The sequence below is a fragment of the Cupressus sempervirens genome, chromosome 8, assembly GCF_028749045.1.
Source record: "Cupressus sempervirens isolate cs-2001-9-10 chromosome 8, ASM2874904v1, whole genome shotgun sequence".
NCBI lineage: Eukaryota > Viridiplantae > Streptophyta > Pinopsida > Cupressales > Cupressaceae > Cupressus > Cupressus sempervirens.
In genome coordinates this window covers 144,741,916-144,764,155 of record NC_143125.1, presented here as the reverse complement: position 1 = coordinate 144,764,155, position 22,240 = coordinate 144,741,916, and positions in this window count along the sequence as shown.

Genomic DNA, 22,240 nt, shown 5'->3' with positions numbered 1-22,240 from the left:
AAAAGCCAAGTCTGAGAACCTTAGAGGTAAGTTTGATGACATGAGAATAAAAGAAGGTGAAAATATTGCTCAATATGTTTCTAGAATAAAAGAAGTTGTTACTGCAATAAAAGGTGCTACTAGTAAAATAGATGATGATACTGTGCTAAGTAAAGTCTTGAGAACATTGTTGCCTATGTATGCCATTAGAGTGTCTACAATCCAAGAGTTAAGATGTATACTAGGAAATGATCTAACCCTTGAAGGTCTAGTAGGAAGACTCACTACTTTTGAGCTATCAAATTTTGACAACCATAGACTAGAGAGTATTGAATCAGCTTTAAAAGAAAAATTACTACTAAAGGATTCTAAGGATGCAAAGCCAAAGAAGAAGAAAAGAAAGATAAATTATGCATCTAGTGATAGTAGTATAGATGAGGAAGACATTGAACAATTGGAAGCATTGCTAGCAAGAAGATTTCACAAAGGAAAAGGTAAATTCAAAGGTAAGCTACCTATCATTTTTTTTAATTGCAATGAAGGTGATCATATTGCAGCAAGATGTACAAAGAAGAAGAACTTTAGAGAAGGGAAAAAGCACAAAAATAGAAGAGCAGACAATGGAAGAGACTATAGAGATAAAGGCAAGAAGTCATGCTACATTGCTGATGAACATGACTCTGATAAAAATGATGATGAAGTGGTATATGTTGCAATGAAGGATGAATTAGATGAGGATGAGGCAACTACACTTGTAACTTATGTGAACAAGAATAAAAAATGGATCATTGACAGTGGATGTTCACATCACATGACTAGAGACAAAAGTAAGTTTATTATGTTAACCTGTTATGATGGAAATAGTGTAAGACATGGTAATGATGCACCATGCTTGATAAAAGGAAAATGGTCTATCAAGCTCACAGACAAGATTTCATGTGACAATGCTTATTATGTTGAAGGATTGATTTATAAATTTTTAAGTGTGTCACAATTGAATAATGTAGGGTGCAAATTTGAGTTTAAAAACAAATCAGCCAAGATATATGGTACAAATGGAAATTGATTAGAAAAGGTGATCGAACTAAGAGTAATATGTTCTATTTGGATATAGAAGATGCTACTTGTCTTTTGCAAACTTTGATCATGTATGGCTTTGGCACAAGAGATTATGTCATGTTAACTTTGATAATCTTATTAGTATCAACAACATGAAAAGAGTTAGAGGTTTTCCTAAGTTGAAGAAACTAGAAAATATAATGTGAAAACAATGTCAGCTAGGAAAGATCACAAAGTCAAGATTTAAAAGTAAAGCCTTATACCTCTAAGGAAATATTTGAAATTGTTCATACTAACTTGTGTGGACCTATTGAAGTGAAAAGCTACAAAGGATATAAGTATAGAATGTTGTTTGTTGATGATTACACTAGGATGATGACAGTCTTATTTCTAAAACAAAAATTAGATGCTTTTCAAATGCTTAAATGGTACTTGGCAAGAGTGGAAAAAGAAACAGGTAAGAGTTTGAAATGCTTGAGATCAAACAGAGGAGGTGAATTCACTTCATATGAGTTTGAGATGTCCTACAATGACAGAGGAATCAAGAGACAAACATTTGCACCTAGGACCCCTGCACAAAATGGAACTACTAAAAGAAGAAAGAGATCTATAATTGAATGTACCAAAAAACTCATGATGGAGAAAAATGTTACTCTAAAATATAGCTATAAGTATTGTTGTGTACACCTTGAACCGTGTGTAAGTAAAGAAATGTACTCACTCAACACCTTTTGAAATATGGTATGGTCATCCACCTAATGTGAAATATTTTTAGGTATCTGGAACAAAATTTTATATTTTTAAAGATGTTAGGAGTTGGAAAGTTTGATGCAAAGCATGAAGAAGGTATACTCCTTGGTTACTCCACAAGAAGTAAAGTTTATAAGTGTTTAAATACTAAAACTAACAAAATTGTGGAAAGTGCAAATATGAATTTTGATGAGTTTACAGAGGCACATGAAGTTGAACCTACAAAAGAACTAAAAGATTACAAGTCATTTGTATAATATTATGAAGGAATGCCTACTGAAGAAGATGCTACAAATCAAACCAATAGCAAATCTCAACAACTTATGAGTGTCCTATGAATGTCGAGTTACATTCAGATGCCGAGTTGTAGAATGAGGAAAATGCACAAACTAACTCTAAGATTAGCACACATGAAAGAGATGTTGAAACACCTGACAAAGATACACAATGTGATACTGAAGCTGAGAGACAAAATGCAACCACAAGAACAAATCCTAGACTATCCAAATATGTCAAAAGGCACCATCCTACAATTTAAATCATTGGAGACAAAGATGTAAGGCCAATGACAAGAAATAGGTTGAGAAGTGAATCATGTTTGTTAAGCATGAAGGAACCTAAGATAGTGAGAGATGCATTGGAAGATATTGATTGGTACAAGGCTATGGAAGAAGAAATTCAGCAAATAGAAAAGAACAAGACCTGGAGTCTAGTTCCTAGACCAGAAGAAAAGAATGTGATTGGTAGAAAATGGGTATTTAGAAATAAGTTAGATGAAAATGGTGAAGTGACAAGAAACAAAGCAAGACTAGTTTGCAAAGGGTATGCACAAGAAGAAGGAATTGACTATGGTGAAACATTTTCCCCTGTTGCAAGAATGGAGTAAGAATTCTACTTTCTTATGCTACTTATAAAGGTTTCAAAGTTTACTAGATGGATGTTAAGTCTACATTTCTAAATGGCATATTAGAAAAAGAGGTCTACATAGAATAGCCAAAAGATTTTGTTGATAACAATAACAAGAACATGGTATGTAGACTGCACAAAGCCCTATATGGATTGAAAAAAGAACCAAGTACATGGTATGAGAGACTTCATACTTATCTTGCTAAGATTAGATTTGAAAGGAAAGATTATAACATTAATTTGTACATGAAGATAGATAAAGAAAATGGTATACTGTTATCTAAAATATATGTTGATGACATAATATTTGTAGGACAAGATGAAGAAGTGTTTTGACCATTATTTTGTCACTGATGTCAAACCTACTACATGATAGTAAGACAATTGCTTATATGTTTCAAGTAGTATCACTTATTTGATCAATGAGGAGGATTTGATCAACAAGATGTAACAAAAGTACCTAGAGGAAAGGTTGATTTATGATTATGTATTGAAGTGCAAGAATCAGTTAAGATAGTGATAACATAATGTATTGATGATCTACTTGAGGTTGCAAAATGATTAGCTACACTTAGAAAGTTTAGAAGAATAAGGTTGAACAAAGTTCATTTGCTAAGCTTGACCAAGTTGATAGAAGGTATCTAGCAAAGTTAGTGCAAGGTAAGTAAAAAGTCAATTAGAGCAGAGTGAAAGCAATTTCTAGTTGATTTCAAGCAAGTAGTATATGCGAAGTGATTTTTAGTTGATGCTAAGTGATTTTATAGTAGATTTTGAGTAACATAGTATGTGTTGAGAATCAGTAAATTGATAATGCTGAGCTGTTGCATTATGAAAAAATTGAAGATTCGCCAATTAAAAGCCAAAAAATTTGTTTTCTTGGAGCTTGTGAATTAGGAGGAAGATAAGATTGATGAGCTCAAGGCACAGAATCATATGTAAACTATTTTGGAGGAAAATTCAAATGGATTCTATGAGAAGTTTCTAGAGAAGATAAGATATGGGGTAGAAACATTGTATCCTACCTAATCTATCGAAAACCCAATTTTTGGTGTTAGATAATGAGTAGGAAAAGAGTTCTAATTTCCTATATGTAAGGTTGTATGGTTATGAAGAAAAGAGGTAAGAGATTTTTTATTGCAAAAATCTGACAAGGAGAAGGAAGAGGGTTTGTTTCATCTAGTGACCCAAGAGAAGAAGTTTGCAATGATGAACTAAGCAAGAAGGCTTAAAGAGGATGAGTGCTTGAAGGGTGAACAAGATATTAGAGCTACAAAGATTGGAAGCCAAGAAAGTTGAGGACTAAATAGTGACTTGTAATCTACAAGTAAGTTTGTAAGTTGTATCAGATCAAAGCTCTATTGTTACTTTCTAGCAATTGTATCAACATAGGGTAAATCCTTTGGAGAAAGGTTGACTTAAAATTCATTGGAAAATCCTTTAATAGGGTGGCATTCCAAGTTAATGGCCTAAATTCCTCTAACAAGGATCACTTTTAATAGGGTGATTGAAATCCCTTAACTGGGTCACATTTAACAGTGTGTGTTGTAACCTTTAATAGGGTTGGCCTTTAACAGGCCATCACTTCAAAAGAGTGAAAAAGGAGTAGCATGTTACTGGTGGTTTTTCCAAATTGGGTTTCCACATTAAATCATTGTGTCAAATGTTTTGATGGATATGTTTTGTTTTATGCTTTACATTTTTGCATGTTGTTTTAATAGTGACATATCAGTTTTGGTTAACACACAATGAAGGCATGCATGGTTAAGAATTTTTTATGGGTTCACTAAATTGTGAAAGGTTTTATTTTTACATCTATACCTTGCATAAATAATTCACTATGCCCCCCCCCCCCCCCATCAGTTATTCTAAAATATTTTCCAACAGACTTCAGTTAGAGTCTTCTCCAAAGATTTCACATATTTATTTTTCTCAAACAATTTTCTCAATGAGCTCATCAATCGCTTCTGATCATCATCATCATTAGATAATAAAAATACTTTAACTATTGATGATGAGCTATTTTTTGCTACTACAATAGGTATAATTGTTGGGACTACATAAGGTATGTCAGCCTCATGCTAAAACACTACCTTCCCAGGGTCTAACTCCACATGTTTTAGATTGGGGAAGAATATTGATTCTTGCATTACACTCTTCCACTTCTACTTAAGTTCAAAATATTCTTCTATTTAATTCCTTTTTTCTTCCTCTTGCTTCTTCTTTCTTTCTTCTTCTTCTTATTTCTTCTCTTCTTTTATATTTTCTTCTTCTTTCTTCCTCTCCTCATCATGTTTTTTCTTTTCCTTTTCTTCTTCTTCATCATCAGAGCTTGAGTAAGTTGTTATATTGCCAACAATAGATGTTCCATACCCTATAAAAGGGTTCTCCTTTATATCCTCTATTATATGTTTACTATCCACTTGCATGGATTTAGTACCCATAACTATGTGTAGTTTTGAGGGTATTGACTATGTCTCCTCAACTTCATCCTCATCACTGGAAGGTGTACTAGCTTAGACATACACTAGGCTCTTAGGTTTAGATTGTGCACTCTCCTTTTCTATTGTAGGTACTGAGGTCATGCATTTCACAATTGTGTCCTTAGTTTCCTTCTTTAAATCTTCATAATTGCCTCCCATCAGAAGAATTGCTCTTCTTTTCTTCCTTGGAAAGGGTTCAGTAACCTTCAAGATTATGTCTAAGTCTTCCTTAGAGTTCACATCACACAACTTACTAATCATTGTTTCTCTCAACTGAGTATCCTCCTTTGTCACTCTTTTCTTTCTATTCAGTAATCTAGTATATATGTCCTCTAGAATCTTATTTTGAATGTTATCAAATATCTTATTCCACAAAATAATATTCCTCACTATGGCATTTTCTAGTTTCCTTCCATATTATTATACAAACTATAATACTAATTTTACTATACAAAATTGTCATCATTAATAATTTGCATTTTAAGGTTTTTTACCTTTGGCTTCCATGCTCTCTTCCCAGCTAGTGTCCTACCTTCTTGTGTTGCTTGCTCCATTAATCTATCCTTGGTTTCATCCTTAGAATCACTGACTTGTAGAATTTTCCTTCTTTTTCTAGTTCCACTTGTGGTCTTCTTAACCCCTTTCTTGGTGGATGGTGTAGAATCTTGTTTCACCTTCACCACTCTCTCTAACATTCTCTATGCAACAAGTGTTTCAACCTTTGGTTACCTCTAAGCTCTCATTGGTTGCACTTGCACAACTACTTCATAAGGTGCCTACACACTTGGTTCAGCAATAATTACACCTCTAAAAGGTGCTACAATATAAATATATGTTGTTTCTATTACCTTGAATTTCCCACTTTCCTTCATTTCAAGTGCAATTCCTTTGACTTTAGTGAATTCTTCTCGAGTCATTCATGACTCCTTAAGGATGGAGTTTATCACTTTCTCCACTTTCTTCTTTCTTTCTTTGTTTTGAATTTTAGAATGAACTTCTCTCACTCTCTCATCATAGGTACCCCATCTAGGGCACTTAGTATCCCTTTCTAATTCGAGTATGATTTTTCTATACCCTTGAATGAGCTTTGCACTCATTTCATAACCCATCACCTTAATAAACTTTACCCTTAGTTCAACTACCTCCATGAATGTGTTATCTATTTCCACCATGAAATATAAATCATCTTTATACTTCTCCACCATGGATGGAGGTATTTTGTACCTCTTCTTCATCTGAATCTGAAAAATCTTCATCATCCTCTCAATGTCACTATCTCTAATATTTTCCAATTTAGCCTTATAACACTAATCCATCTTCATTGTGCACTCATTACCTTCCCAATTTATCATCCATGGAAACTTCCTTGATGCATAGAAAAAAAAACAAGTTAGTAAAGATTCAAATCTAAAGACCACATTCTTGGTCTTGTTCAGTTTTGCAATGTTCTCTAGTAATTGTAATCTAATTATCTCACATAAGTTCACTTTCCCTCCCTCAACTATCATTACATAAGCTATGTGTAAGAATCTAGTTGGCACAGAGTTAACCCTAGAACCTTGGTTAAACTTTTATACTAAAATTTTACTCAATAACTTTACTCCTTTGTCCTGATTATATCAACCTTCACATTTCTTCCATCAAATCTAGTATTTAGGTTTGTTTCAACCATCTTACTTACATTCTTTTCATTTACAAGGTTACATCCCTCATTACATAGTCTTGTGACCTTGTAAATTAGGTCATTATCAATTGTGACATATGCATCTCTTAACCATAACATTTAGTCGTGAACCCTACTCAGAATGATTCTGGTCTAGTCATGCTTATCGAACTCAGTATAAAACATATACTTCAGTAGGTTCAACTTGTTCAGGTGAGTATACTCAAATTTCAAATTTAGCTCATTATTATACATGACTCCTAAGTCCTTATGTAAATCCTCATCTCCTATATTCTCAATCTTGTAGTGGATATTGGTTGAAATATAGTATAGACTAGGTGACTGAGAGGGGGTGAATTAGGAATTAATAAAACTTACACTTTAATTCACCAATTAAACATTCACCATGCAATTTGATCTAATTGCATGCATGAAATATTGAAAGCAATAAAACATTCATAACACTTTGACACTATATTTGGTAACCCAAAAACCTTCCAAATAGAAAGTAAAACTAGGGTGGGGATGATACCAAAAGATTTATTACTAAAATATAAAGTTAGCTTATTAAAGCTTACAATTGATCACTTTAGATGATCTACCATGTTAGGAGAAATAATGACTCTTAGGTCCACCTTGTGAAAGGATTTACAACATACAATGAAGTATGTACTCTATTGGGAGACTTGGAATGAGATTGTTAATTCCACCTTATTAAAGGATTTGACTAATGCACCTATTAGGATGAATTAGTGGTTGATCTCTGATATGCAACTTAGTTTGCTAAATCAGATTTCTTTGAATAACAATGATCACCTAATTGTGATAGATAAGTCTACTTTTCCTTATACTTCTTGTAGCCTTCCTCAATTTGTACACATATGCTTCTTACTTTTTCACATACTTATTTTGGATATGATGTAATACATTACATATATACCAATCCACTTATCTACCTTCTAGAGTTGGCTACAATACCTTATTTATCATAATTAACTAAGTCAGCCCACTATTGTAGCTCAGGTTCTGAAGACAACTCGATGATGTTCTGACACTTGACAGAATTTATCACTTGATTGATGTTGAAGCTTAGTCCATACTAATCATTTTGAGTAGTATAAAATTAGTCAATACCATGTGCATCACTAAACACTGAGAAGCGCAGTAGATACTTAGTTACTCGATTGACACTACATGGCTCAATCAACACTGAATTCACTTTGTTAACATTACAAGCTTGGTAGACACTACAAATCTTAGTTAACACTATACTCTATCTCAGATGCTTGGTACATACTATGAAGCTTGGCATAAACTGTAGTCTGACTAATTAGCTCAGTAGCACCTGAAATACTTGGTTAATATTGCTAGAAATATGGTAAGCTCAGTAGCAATAAAACCAACTGACCAAGTGTTAAGTCACTAATAGACAAATGATTTGACCATAAGGTCAACAATCTCCCCCTTTGGCATTAGTGACAAAAACACTTATCATACCCAAAAATATGAATGCTCAAAATACAAGTCAAAACTCTCCTTATCAACAATCTGGGTCTTCAACTCGATTTTGACTGTTGTTTGTTGTTGCTGCTTGATAACCTTCTTTTTTCTTTTTTATTTCAAAATTTCTTTTGTAAACATATTTTATGTTATCTGTACATCTTTTTCCTTTTTTATTAAAACTCTCACATACATATATATCTCTTGCATACATATATCTTGAGTATGATAATATTCTCCCCCTTTTTGACATAAATACCAAAGGTGAAAAATATTTACAAGTTAATACCAAAGTGTTACAAGAACTCATTATGTACCTTCAAAATGATTTTCATTGTCTTGTCCCTATTTTCTTGTAATACCTTTGATGCATGCAAGGCTAACTGCACTTCTACTAAAAGTTCCATCATATGACAACTATGGAGAAATTATTATCATGGACCAATTTTTTTGCATGTGCAATGTGTTTTTGCATTAAATCCCTATTGAGAAGGATCATGCCTTGAATATCTACAAGTGTGGCCCTTATCTTGGCTTCTTCCCTTAATAATTCTTCCTGAAGATCTATCAAATACATAATCTTTACAAAATGTGTAGAGCTGCAACTAGGATCAAGTGACAACTATTGTGCACTTTCCTTCATGTCCTCATCTAACTTGGATAGTTTATCCTTTATTTTCTTAGTGAAGATAGGTGTATCACTTAACTTAAAAGTAAAGAAACAACATTATTTATATATACTTCAAGTGTAGAAAGAATAGTAGATAATTCTACTTGGTCAATAGTTATCTTCTATGCTACCTTCTCCAAAACTTTGTTTTCAAAATTTATTTCTACCCTCTATAGAAATTTATCTTTCCCATTAAGTTCCACATTATACTTGTGAACAACTTCAACAAGTTGATCCAAAATTGGTTTCTTCTCATCAACCTCAATACTTAGTGCATCAATGAATATTCTTTTTATATCCTCAAGCACTTGATTTTTCTTTTTCCTTCCTTCTGAGCCTTTTCTATTTAGCCCTCTTTTTCCATAGCTCACCTAGGGTATCCATTTCTTTAGGAGTGAGGTTAGAGGGATCCCAATTTGGAATAACACTTTCCTCATCCAAATTAATATCTTCTTCTTTACCCTTTTCTATTAGAATAGAAGAAGGAACAATTTCTTTTCTTTTGCCCTTAACTTATGTGCTTGATTGAGGCTTAACCTCAATTGTCATTGCACTTTTTGTGTATACACTTGGTATAGAAACAATCATTAAAATAGTAGAAATATAAAAAATTGTAGGAGTATCAATAATAATAGCATGAATGAATGACATACATGTTTGTAGCTCAGTAAAGCCTGATGTTGGAATTCTTGGAGCCTATTGCTCGGTAGATGAAGTGATGGAAACTTCACTTGTCTTAGCACTTAGTAAAATTGCTCTAGAGATTAGTTGGGTGATTGGTGATGCAATTTTTACCTCAACTAACTTAGTAGTAGCCTTCTCTGAGATGGGTTTCACTAAGACTTTTCTCAGAGAATTGGGAAGAGAGGTCATTACCTCTATTGCTATCTTCTCGAGATTTGAAATTTCAATACTCTATATCTCAGGAAGATCACCTCCTATAGATTCTTCATAATCTTCTTCTTCAACATCATCTCGTTCCATATTTTCAATATCATCAATTTCTTCATCATCTTTTTTAATACTTTGTTCACCATCAATTTGCACAACCTAATCACTAGGCTTGTGTAACCCATAATATTCTTCCATGTTATGGTGTTGGACTTCACAACTAACTCTATGTCTTTAGATATGATCAAAAATTCATTGAATTTGGGATTTATATTTGTTTCATTCTCCTTTAATGATTCCTTCACTTCCTTATTAGAAAGACTCGACATAAGTTGTCTAAGAGTTTGTTCTCTGATGTCTTGGGAAACTATCATTGCATTGTCCTATTGTGGTAAAACTTCATTTAGTAAGTCATTAGGAACCTTTTATTTTAGCTCATCAAATGAATACTTCCACTTAGTAATCCTTTCCACTAGGACATCCAAAACTTGGTAAGGTTATGCAACTCGAGCTTATTCAATAAGGTCTTATGATGCGACCTTGCTTGGTAAGGTCTTCAACTGTCATCTTAACTTCGTGATCCTTGTGCATCTTGAATGTTGATATGGGTATACTACTAACTGACTCAAACTAATGTTAGATTTCTTCTTTTGAATCACAGTTCCAATAATCTCCATGTGGAACTAGATTGAAATGGTTGAGTCACCAAACTCATTGACTTGGGTGTCAATAGTTTCAGGACTTTGTCTTGCATTCTCTAGAGACTTCTACACCCATTGATGCCTCATTTGTTTTTAGATATTGTCATCTTTTGCCTTCTTTTCATCTTCAACTCTTCCTCTATTCATACAATTCTTGGCAAGATGTCCAAGTTTTATACATACAAAACATCTCTTTGTAGTGTCTCTCTTCCTTGTGTGATGTTGTATACAATTTGATCCAATGTACCCAAACTCACCATAGTAGTGACATCTACACCATGTATTATAATCCCAACCAAATATATTTTATAATTTGTTTCGTTGGCTTCCATTTATTGGTCTTATATTCTGAAGATTTATGTCCTTGTTTGTTGCAATTGTGAGATTTTCCTCCAAACTTGGGTTTCTTTATGCATTCACTTTCTCTATTTCCTAGTCTGTCACAACTATAACACTTTCACTAAACTTCAATTTATTATTGCTCCAACACTTGTTTTATGTATGACCTATTTTTCCACAATGAATACATGTAGGCCTTTTTTTCTTTTTAATATGATCTAATTACATACATGAAAGAATGAAAGTAATAAAATATTTATAAAACTTGGACACAATATTTGGTAACCCAAAAGCCTTCCAAATAGAAAATAAAACTAGGGTGGGGATGATACCCACAATCTTTATTACTATAATATAAAGTTATCTTGTTAAAGATTACAAGTGATCACTTTTGATGATCTATCCTATTAGGAGCAATAAGGACTATTAGGTCCAACTTGTGAAAGGATTTACAACATACAATGAAGCATGAACTCTGTTAGTAGATTTAGAATAAGACCATTAAGTCTGCCTTGTTAAAGGATTTGACTAATGTACCTATTAGGATGAATTAATGGCTAATCTCTGATCTACAACTTGGTTTGTTGAATGAGATTCCTTTGAATAACAATGATCACCTAACTGTGATAGATAAGTATTTGTTTTTCCTTATACTACTTGTATCTTTTTTCAATTCAAACTCATCTACTTCTTACTTGTTCAAATACTTATTTTGGATATGATATAATATATTACATATATACCAATCCACTTGATTACCTTCTGGAGTCGACTACAATATAAAATTTATCATAAATCACTAAGTTGGCCCACTACTGTAACTCAAAATCTAAAGACAACTCAATGATGTTTTGACACTTGACAAACATTGTAAACACTCAAAAGACTCTGACACTCAGTTGATGTTGAAGCTCGGCCCATATGGATCACTTCAAGTAGTAGGAACTTGGTTAGCACTATATGACTCGGTGAACACTAAGAAACTCAGTAGATATTGAATTACTCAATTCACACTATATTGCTTGGTCAACATTGAATTCACTCTATTAACATTGTGAGTTCAGTAGTGTAGGACCAAAAAAAGGCTAATATCTAACATACTTTGAGCAAATCACAAACTCAATAAACATACATTGATACCCTCTAGTCTACCATGAAAGCCAAATAAACAAACAAAGCAACATAAAGTTAAAAGCCCCTCTTTAATTTTTAGCTCCCATGTCCTTCTTTCTTCTCCATATGATGTAGCTTAAATTGCCTATAATGCACACAACTAGGAAGAAAAAGCCTATGATAATAATAATGATATGAGAGTACTAGAAGAAGTGATTTGTAACCATAAATAGACTAAAAAGTTAGGACCTCCAGACCTAGGACTTAGGGACTTGAAGGACCAGAAATGAGATCAATTTATAACCAACACACAAGATGAGAGCATTGGACTTGTCACATTTGATATGCAACTTAGCAAGAGATTCCTTTGAGAATCCATGACACACATGACACAAGATTCCAAATGTATGATTGTATGGTTCTCAGAAGTCAAACATGGCTAAAATTTGTGGAGGATCTATGACGTGTCATGTGACATCTGAAAACCACTTATAGCCAAGAATCTATGACAATGGGAGCCAAATATAGATATGCATAATGAAATAAGAACAAATGGATTATGACATATCTTAGCCAAGTGTAAATGGAGAATCCATGGTGTGTCATGCCCATGTGTCATGATGATGTCAAGATTGTGTCAATATTATGTGGAATATCTAAACTAAAAATCAATATATCCACACAAATAGAGATTAGGAATTTGGAAATTATGAGAGGAAAATGGGAATTAGAAACTTTTAATTCTCATAGTTTGTGAAGATGAATCAATTAATTAATAAAATATCAATTAATTAAAAAAGGTTAGTTAGGAAGAATAAATGGTGAAATGACATAGGATTAAATTATGGGTTATTTAATCCTATAGAGGAAATTAGTAGATGCTTGGCCAATTTGATTAAATAAGTGCAACAATATCCTTTGATGAAAATGTGATGATTATGCAAATTGACTAGGATAATGATGGATAGGCCAAAGCCATGGTCAAATTGATTTATTGAGTAAAATTGATAACATGCCAACGACATATAACATGAATTAAGGACACATAACATTCAACAGATATCGTAAATGCTACAAGATCAAGATTAATTAATATGGTTCATCATAATAACATCAATGGACACTGTCAATTTTATTAAAATGGTTTGATGATTTTGTGATATGACACTGAGGGACTCAACAATGTCAATGATCAAATGACAAGAATGACAATTTTACCTAGCACTGAGAGCCATGATAGTACTAAGGTCAGATTGATAGGTTTGATGATTTGATAGGTTTCTGAGGCACTAAAAGCCATAGAAATGCATAAGATTAGGTAGATGATGATTAATTTAAGGTATCTAACATATTTTGGATTTATTATGGTTGATTCTAGGTGATTTCGTGTTGATTTGGGGGGATTTTGTGTTGAATTGATATGATTCTAAGTTCATTTGATATGATTTCGAGTTGATTTGATATGATTTTTGATGATGTTGAAATGGTTTTGAATTTTAGAGTAAGTTATTTATTACTCTAGTTACTTAAGCTCTCTTAGGTGCATATAATTAATATTTTATATGAATTATATTGTGCTAACCTAGTTTCTTTTTTCCTTTAGGGTTTTGTTCACCTTTAAGGTTGAACTTTTGTACTTTTGTTTTCATAACTTGGAATACATTTTTTCTCTCACTTCATTGAGAATTTCTAAGCTCTACTTTTTTTGTTTTCTAGTTTCTCTTCATTGTAGGATATTTGCATGTAGGTGGTCTTGGTGATCTATGAAGTTGGTTTTCTCAACTTCTACATAGTATCAGAGTAGACCTACTACTTCCTCATCTGAAGATTCTTGAAGCCGCAATTCAAAGTTAGAAACCCCAGCTTTTTCAAAAAAAAATTCTTCAAAAGGGAGAAGGGAAATTTTTTAGGGCACTTTGGACCCAAACAAACACTGCCATTGAGTCTGGAAGGCCCATTACAGTAAAGATTCATATAAAACTTTTTTTTTTTTTACTTATGGGCATCTGGGAATATTTTTTCAGGCCCCTTACAAGTGGTTGTACAGACTGCACACAAAAAAAAAATTTAAAAATCAAAAACACATTTTAAAAAATTCTCCACTGGTGCTCCACCCAACAGCCACCACAGTACCACCCAATGGCCACCAGGGCCCTGTCGAGCAGCTACCGCAACCTACTCCTTCGTTAATGCTCTGCCAAGTCTCGATTGCCACCCAAGCTCCACCTCTATCAGACATGCTACCAGTGTTCACCACCCAAGCTCCGCCTCAGCCAGTAGTGACACTACCTATGACCACCCCGTCACTGACATCACTTGTCGATGCATATGTCATCATTTTTTGGGCTGACCTCATCTTTTTTGGTCTGACATCATCTTTTTCTGACCAGTGACATCATCATTCTAGCTACTAAAATCATCATTTTGGCCACTAGATTTTTTCCTAGTGATAGCCTCTAATGGTCATATGGTGTCAATTTTAAGACAGTGTGTGTAACTTTCTAGAGAGCCTCTTTTTTGGAACAGCAATCAATTTTTTGGCCATAACTTAAGTATACAGACGTATTTTTCCAATCCAAAAGAAGTACCAAAAAGATGACTCAAAGATAGAGATAATGGTGCTGGTTTTTTTTTATTCCAACTTCATTTGAGCTTCAAATTTTGGTGTTGAAGTAGAGGCTTTTGTTTTCCTCTTTTCTGCATCTGAATTCAAGGTTCTTTTCTCAATTTTTATGCTTTTGATAGTTGTTTGCTTTGGTATTTGAGGGACATTATCTGTTATGGGGGGGGGTGTTATTTTCTTTTTCTGTAATTTAATTTAGAATAAGACCCTTCTACTTTCGTCTTCTTCTTTCTCTCAATGTTAGATCCTTCTATGACCTAGCTCATGCCACACAACTATCACACCTAGAAAGCATAGATGACTAGACTTCTCATGTCATGAGGTCTATGGTCATGTCTGGATGAGAATCAACCTATTCTGCAGTGCCCTTTTGAGGTTGTTTAGCACAAAAATAAAATAGAGGAGGCCATGGGATTGATTGCACTGAACATCTCAAACAGTCTACTATTTCACTTGGATGGCTTGGCCACTCCTCAAGCTATTTGGACTAAGTTCTACAACTTTTTTGGCATAGTGAATGAGTTACAAGCATTATAGCTTGATGCAAAGTTAACTTCTTTGTCACTAGCCAGCTTCCCCACCATTGAAGCTTCTTGATGAGGTTAAAATCTCTACGTACAATCTTACAGGGATGTGGTAAAAACAAAATAGATGATGAGTGTATTTTTTTGATACTCTCAAAGTTGCAAGGATAGTATCAAATATTTTCTTCCACTTTATACTCCACTATGGATGCCTTGGTAACAAACATCAAATGCCTTCTTTTGAGACATTTTGTGATTGGTTGACACAAGAATAGGCTAAGATCCAATAGGTGAATGCCTCTGGCTCTTCCAACCAAGCATTGGTTTCTCAGACTTCTTAGGGGAAACCAAAACAAAAGGCCAAATTGAAGAAAGATACACCAAAAAATGATGCCAAACCTCCAGCTAACCCTTCCAAGGGTAAATCTACTTTGAAGTCTACTGAGTCTACCTCCAAGACTAAGAAGAAATCAACTGAGACCTATAGTTTTTGTGGAAAGGATGGACATCCCATTTCTAAGTGTTGGAAATGTTTGAAGGCTTTAGAGGAAGCCATGTAGGAGCATCATATTTCAGCTCTAAAGTCTACACCCCCCTATAGGGGAAGTTCACACTCTTACTACATGAGCTATGACTTCTAGGACTACTTGTATTCTTGATTTTGGTGCCTCTCACCATATGAAAAACACTCGGTAGTTGGTCACCTCACTTGCCCCTTTTCCTACTTCATAGATTTTTATTAAGAACTCATCACATCTTTCTATCATGGGTTTTGGTTCTGTTCCTTTAGTTGGGGGCTCTCTTCAAGATGTTCTTCTTGTCCCTAACTGATCGACAAACCTATTGTCTATTTATCAAATTTTCCACTCTGGCTCTACTAAGACAATTGAGTTCTCACCACATGATGTGGTTATCTATGATTTACACGATTCAAAGATTATTATGGCTATTGGGATTGTTGACTCTACATCTCACCTCTACAGATTTGATGGATTTGAGTCTTCTGATGACACAAGTTGATGTCTTGTTGCACATGAATATTTAGTAAGCAGACTTTGGCATGAGTATTTGGCCCATGTCAATTATAGATATCTTCAGCAGATGAGTACACAAGCACTTGTTCTTGGGCTTCCCAAGATCTCCTACACAGATGGTGTTTGTTAGGGTTGTGCTCTTGGCAAACAACATAGGGATCCTTTTCCACATGGACGAGCCACTCATGCTTTGGCACCACTAGATTTGATTCATAGTGACCTCATGTCATTTCCCACTCCTTCTTTTTTAGGTGCTAGATATGTGCTTACTTTCATTGATGACTTCTCCAGACATAGATGGGTGTATTTTTTGAAGTACACATCTAATATCTTTGACTCTTTCTGAGTCTTTAAGACATTTATAGAGAAGTAGTCTGGTCTTTTTATTCAGTAGATATGCACAAATAATGGGGGGATTATGTGAACCAAGTGTTTAGGGTTTTTTTCTCTAAACATGTTATTCTCCATCAATTTTTAGTACCCTACACCCCTCAGTAGAATGTTGTGGCTAAGAAAAAGAATAGAACTCTTCAGGAGATGACTAATCATATGATTTAGTCCAAGTCCATGGATTCATGTTTTTGGGTAGAGGCACTCATATGTGCCAACTATATTTAGAATCAAATGCCTCACAAGGTAGTTTGACATATGACTCCTAAGGAGGCTTGGTCCCATGTCAAGCCTTATGTATCTTCATTTCAAGTTTTTGGTAGTGAAGCATGGGCATTTGTACCAGATGCTCACAGGAGAGCAATGGAGTAAAAGAGTTGACACCTCATTTTTGTTGGCTATTGAAAGGATGTTAATGCCTATATGTTGTTTGATCTTGATTCCAAAGAGGTCTTATTTTGACAAGATGTTTAGTTTGATGAGCACCTTCCTACAATAGATACCCCACCTCCAAAGTCTACTTCACATACCACCACTCCCTCATCCTTTCCAATCTCTTTTCTAGATGATGAGGACAATGATCATGTTGATCCCAATTTACCTTCACCATAAGATCCTCCCCAGATGCCTAAATGGTCTTGAGATATAGTTGAGGCTGTAGGATCGCTAGCTAGTGACCCTACCACTTCCCATCCTTGTTCACATACTATGGGTTCTAGTCTTCTTAGTCATGCTATTTGTGATGATCCTTAGACATTTTCCACAATGAAAGGACATCCTGAGTGGGACAATGCAATGGAGGAGAAGTATTCTTCTTTGATGAAGAATCATACTTGGGATCTTTGTTCTCTTCCTAAGGGAAGAAATGCAGTGCGATGAAAATGGTTGTATCATACTAAATTTGTTGTTGATGGTTCTATTGATAAGTATAAGGCACGTCTTGTTGTGAAGGGTGTTTTATAGGTTGAGGTTATTGATTACACTAAGAAATTTGCCCCTATTTCCAAGATGAACTCTATTCACCTTGTCTTATCCCTTCCAACTTCATAGGGATGGCCTATTTTATAGATGGATGTGGAGAGTGCATTCTTGCACGGTGATCTTACTGAGGAGATTTACATGGAGCAGCCTCAGGGATTTTTGTAGGATTCCTCCTTGGTTTTTAGACTTTGACGCTCATTACATGCTCTCAAATAGGCCCCTCAAGCTTGGTATGAGAATATGGACTCCTTTCTACAGGCTTCACACGCTGCCATTCTGATCCTACAGTCTACATTCAACATCTTGAGGCTGAGGTTTTGATCCTTGTGCTATATGTTGATGATCTTCTTCTCATAAGTAGGTCATCCTCTATGATTAAGGATGTTCAAAGAGCAGTGATGGAATAATTTGAAATGATTGATCTTGGTCTACTACACTATTTTCTTGGTCTCGAGATTGTTTAGTCCCCTGCTGGAATCTTTTTTTACCAACAAAAGTATGCTCTTGACATGCTTCAATGCTTTGACATGCTTGATTGCAAGCATACTCCTACACCTTTTCAGTCAAGTGTTACTTTGTCTACTACTTCCACTTCACCTTCAGTGGATCCCCCATTGTACCAACAGTTGGTTGGCAACTTGTTGTACCTAACACATACTCGTCATAATCTCTCCTTCGCAATGGGTCTTGTTTCTCACACATCAGGGACACCTCACATTGTTGGCTACACTGACTCGGATTAGGCTAGTGATGTTGATGATCAAAAGTCTACTTCTGGCTTTATTTTTTTTCTTGTCTATAGTCCTATCACATGGTCATGCAAGAAGTAGCAAGCTCACACACTTTCATCTACAAAGGCTGAGTATCGAGCCATAGTGCTTGCTAGTCATGAGATTTTATGGCTTCGATAGTTGATGACTAAGTTTGGTTTTCCTCCTGAATGTCCCACTATTTTGTGGTGCAATAATCAGAGTGCTATTCATATTTCTCAAACTCAATGGAGCATCAACACACTAAATACATTGAGCTTCATATGCATTTCATTTGTCATTTGTTCTAGGATGGTGTTCTCTCTTTGGAGTACATTTTCACTGATGCACAAGTTGCCAACATCTTCACCAAGGCATTTGCATCGCCTCACTATCTTTAGTTGCGGTCTATGCTTAGGGTTTCAAAAGTTGTCCTTAGGAGGTCTTCTTGAGGCCTTCCTTCTTTCATTTTTTTTAGCATATTCTTTCTATCTCTTTTTGGAGAGGGTTTTTTCCCACTGGGTTTTCTCCTTTTTCTCTGGCTTATAGAGATTTCCTTGTTTTGGATACCTGATCAGGCCTTGTTGCCAAGATCCATTTCCTATTTTTCATAGCTTTGCTAGGTTAGCTTCCTCCTAAGCTTCACTTAAGGGGGGGTGTTAGAGTAAGTTATTTATTACTCTAGTTACTTAAGCTCTCTTAGGTGCATATAATTAATATTTTCTATTAATTATATTTCACAAACCTAGTTTGTTTTTCCCTTTAGGGTTTCATTCACCTTTAAGGTTGAACTTTTGTAGTTTTGTTTTCATAACTTGGAATACATTTTTTCTCTCACTTCATTGAGAATTTTCAAGCTCTACTTTTTCCATTTTCTAGTTTCTCTTCATTGTAGTATATTTGCATGCAGGTGTTCTTGGTGATCTATGAAGTTGGTTTTCTCAACTTCTACATTGAAATGATCTACAATTGATGTGAAAGAGGATATGAATGATAGCATATATTGTTGAGATATAATCAAGTTGGCCAAAAGATCAGAATTAGTGAAATGAGAAAATGGGATGAGTTGGGACAAAATAATAATGAAACCATAGATGCAAACCATCTTTGAGTGTCTACAGGGAGACACTAAAAAGCTCAGTTAATACTATAGTCTATCTTAGATGCTCCATAGTTACTATGAAGTTTGGCATGAACTATTGTCTAACTGATTAGCCTGGTAGAAATTAAAACACTTAGTTGACACTATTAGAAGGATGGTAAGCTTGGTAGTAACTATAGAGCTCAGTAGTAATGAAACCAACTGACTAAGTGTTAAGTCACTAATAGAAAAATTATTTTACCATAAGGTCAATAAATATAACTTCTAATATCTTTTGCATGAAGCACATTGTATGGGACTTGCAAAAATGCACCTAATGGATCATCCACAAGAGAAATAAATGGGTTTTTCTTAAATACATAGTTTTTCCTTTTACTAACATCATAAACTGACTATCTATCCATTGTATCTCTAATTGTATGCACTAAAAACTAAATTGAACTCCATAAAATACCTTTAAAGTTGCATTTAGGGATTTTGCAACTTTGTGCCACAAGAATTTATTTTTGCACTCCAAATTATTATCAATTCACTCTTCAATTCACTCTAGACACTTCGCATGATCAAATGGTACTCACAATCATGTTTGCAATCCTTAAATATTTCAAATTGCACTTCGCATTAAATATGTATCTACCATAAATTCAAAAATTATCTTTATTTACCAATAACATTGTTTTCTTTCTCATATCTTCCTAAAATTGTATCTTTTCTTACACACTTGACCATAGCTACCATTCTATGTCTTCTTACCTTTTGTTAGCTACACAACTTATAATTTGCTCTCTAACATCAATTCTGACCAACTAACAGTATGTCTTTGCTACAACTATTCAATTCAGATAGGATGAGTGACAAATAATTGTTGACTTAAATTTCTCATTAGCTACATCAAAATATTGTTCCTCCAAAAATGTATAAGAACTTTTTGGATCCTTATATTTCACAAATGCTTCCTTGAATTCATCAACATATTCCTTGATTTCTTCCTTTTGACTATCATCATTGATGTTATCATTCTTCTTGTCATTTATGTTATTGTTTCTTCTATGGTTGGGATTCCTATTGAAGTTTCTTTTATCCATTCTGCAATATCTTGTTGTATGTCCAAAGTTATTACATAACTGACATATAGGTGCATTCCTTCTGTGATTGCTTCCATTTTTACTATCAAGTTCTCTAGAATTTATTGCAATGTGTCTAGGATTGTTACACTTATAACATATAAATTATTTGTTTTCTCCATCAGATCTTCCTCCATCATTTGATCTTCTCTATGATCTACCTCTTTAATTATCTTTAGGTTTAGTGTTCTTAAACGTTCTACTATTTTCATTGTTACCATCAAACTTAGGTTTATTACAATCTACTACTTTATGTCCATAACCATGACAATTATAACAATAGAAATTAGTAATAGGTTTGAAAGACTTACCTATGCAATCTCTTTTCATATAACCAACTTCATTACATATGAAAAATCTACCTCTAAATTCATGTCTCACTTCATTAGGTGGTTCATCTTTCTTAGGTTCATCATGTTTCAATGACAAATCAAAAAATTTGATTTCCTTTGATACTTCAATAGTTGTGCTTGATTGTACCTTAATCAGATTAGATTCTTTAGGGGATTCAACAATTGGATCTAGTTCTTTCCTAATTTCAACTTTCTTGGTTGATTTCTCACCAATAAGATATCCAATTCTTATCTTATCATAAGAAGGTCTCTGGTACAATATATGTTCATCAATCTTCTCACTACTTTTATAAAGCTTCTCTAAAGTTTGTTTCTTTTCTTGTGTCAATTCTCCTTTTACAATGATATTGTATTTTTCTAATTCTACATGATCAATCTTAATAGAGTCTAATTTAGATATTACTTGACTCAAATGGAATCTAACATTTGTATTCTCAGATTTTAGATCAAGTTCATTCTTACTACCATCTTTCGTAAGACTCAGCTTAAGTTCCATAATTTTCAACTCATGTTTCAAGATCTCATTTTCCTTTTTGAGATTTCCTACTTCATCATTGTCACTGATGTTGAGCCTCACCTTGGAAAATTTAGGAGGAAAGTAATCACTCAACTAAGTTTCATAAAGGGGCACATACACCTTTAAGATCGATTCTAACTTTTCTCAGGTTGTTATTCAACTATTTCACTTAATATCAATTTATTATTCACATGCAACAAGAACTTGTTTGACCTCCTGTAGCAATGTTTGGTTCCCTGGATCAACTTAATACAAACTGACCACTTCTCTATTTAATTTAAAATACATAGATGACTTGACCTTTTTTGAACACATAAAACTAAGCATCTATCTAACTACATATGGATTACCAAACAATAACAAACTATGTTTGAATCCACACCATTGTTCTAAATGCAAAATTTAAAGCTTGAGTACAAGCCTATTGTTGGACATGATATCCCTAGCATGAATTGGAATTGTAATTTCATGGTTTAGGTATGTACTTAACATTATCACATAATAATTATGTGATTAAGCATATAGTTGAATACATAGACATAGTCACCCTATTGGAATTACAAGTGGGAAGAGTAGACTTCTTATGGGGGGGTGAATCAGGAGTTTAAACTTGGAACCATAAAATTTTCACCATCCATTCATCATATGCATTCTATATGTAAAATAAAATAACATGTAAAGAATATGCATCTAAACCATGTAAACATGTAATCAATCACACACATAACACCATATATGATTACCCAAAAACCCTCCAAGTGAGAAGGTAAAACTAGAGTGGGGATGACACCC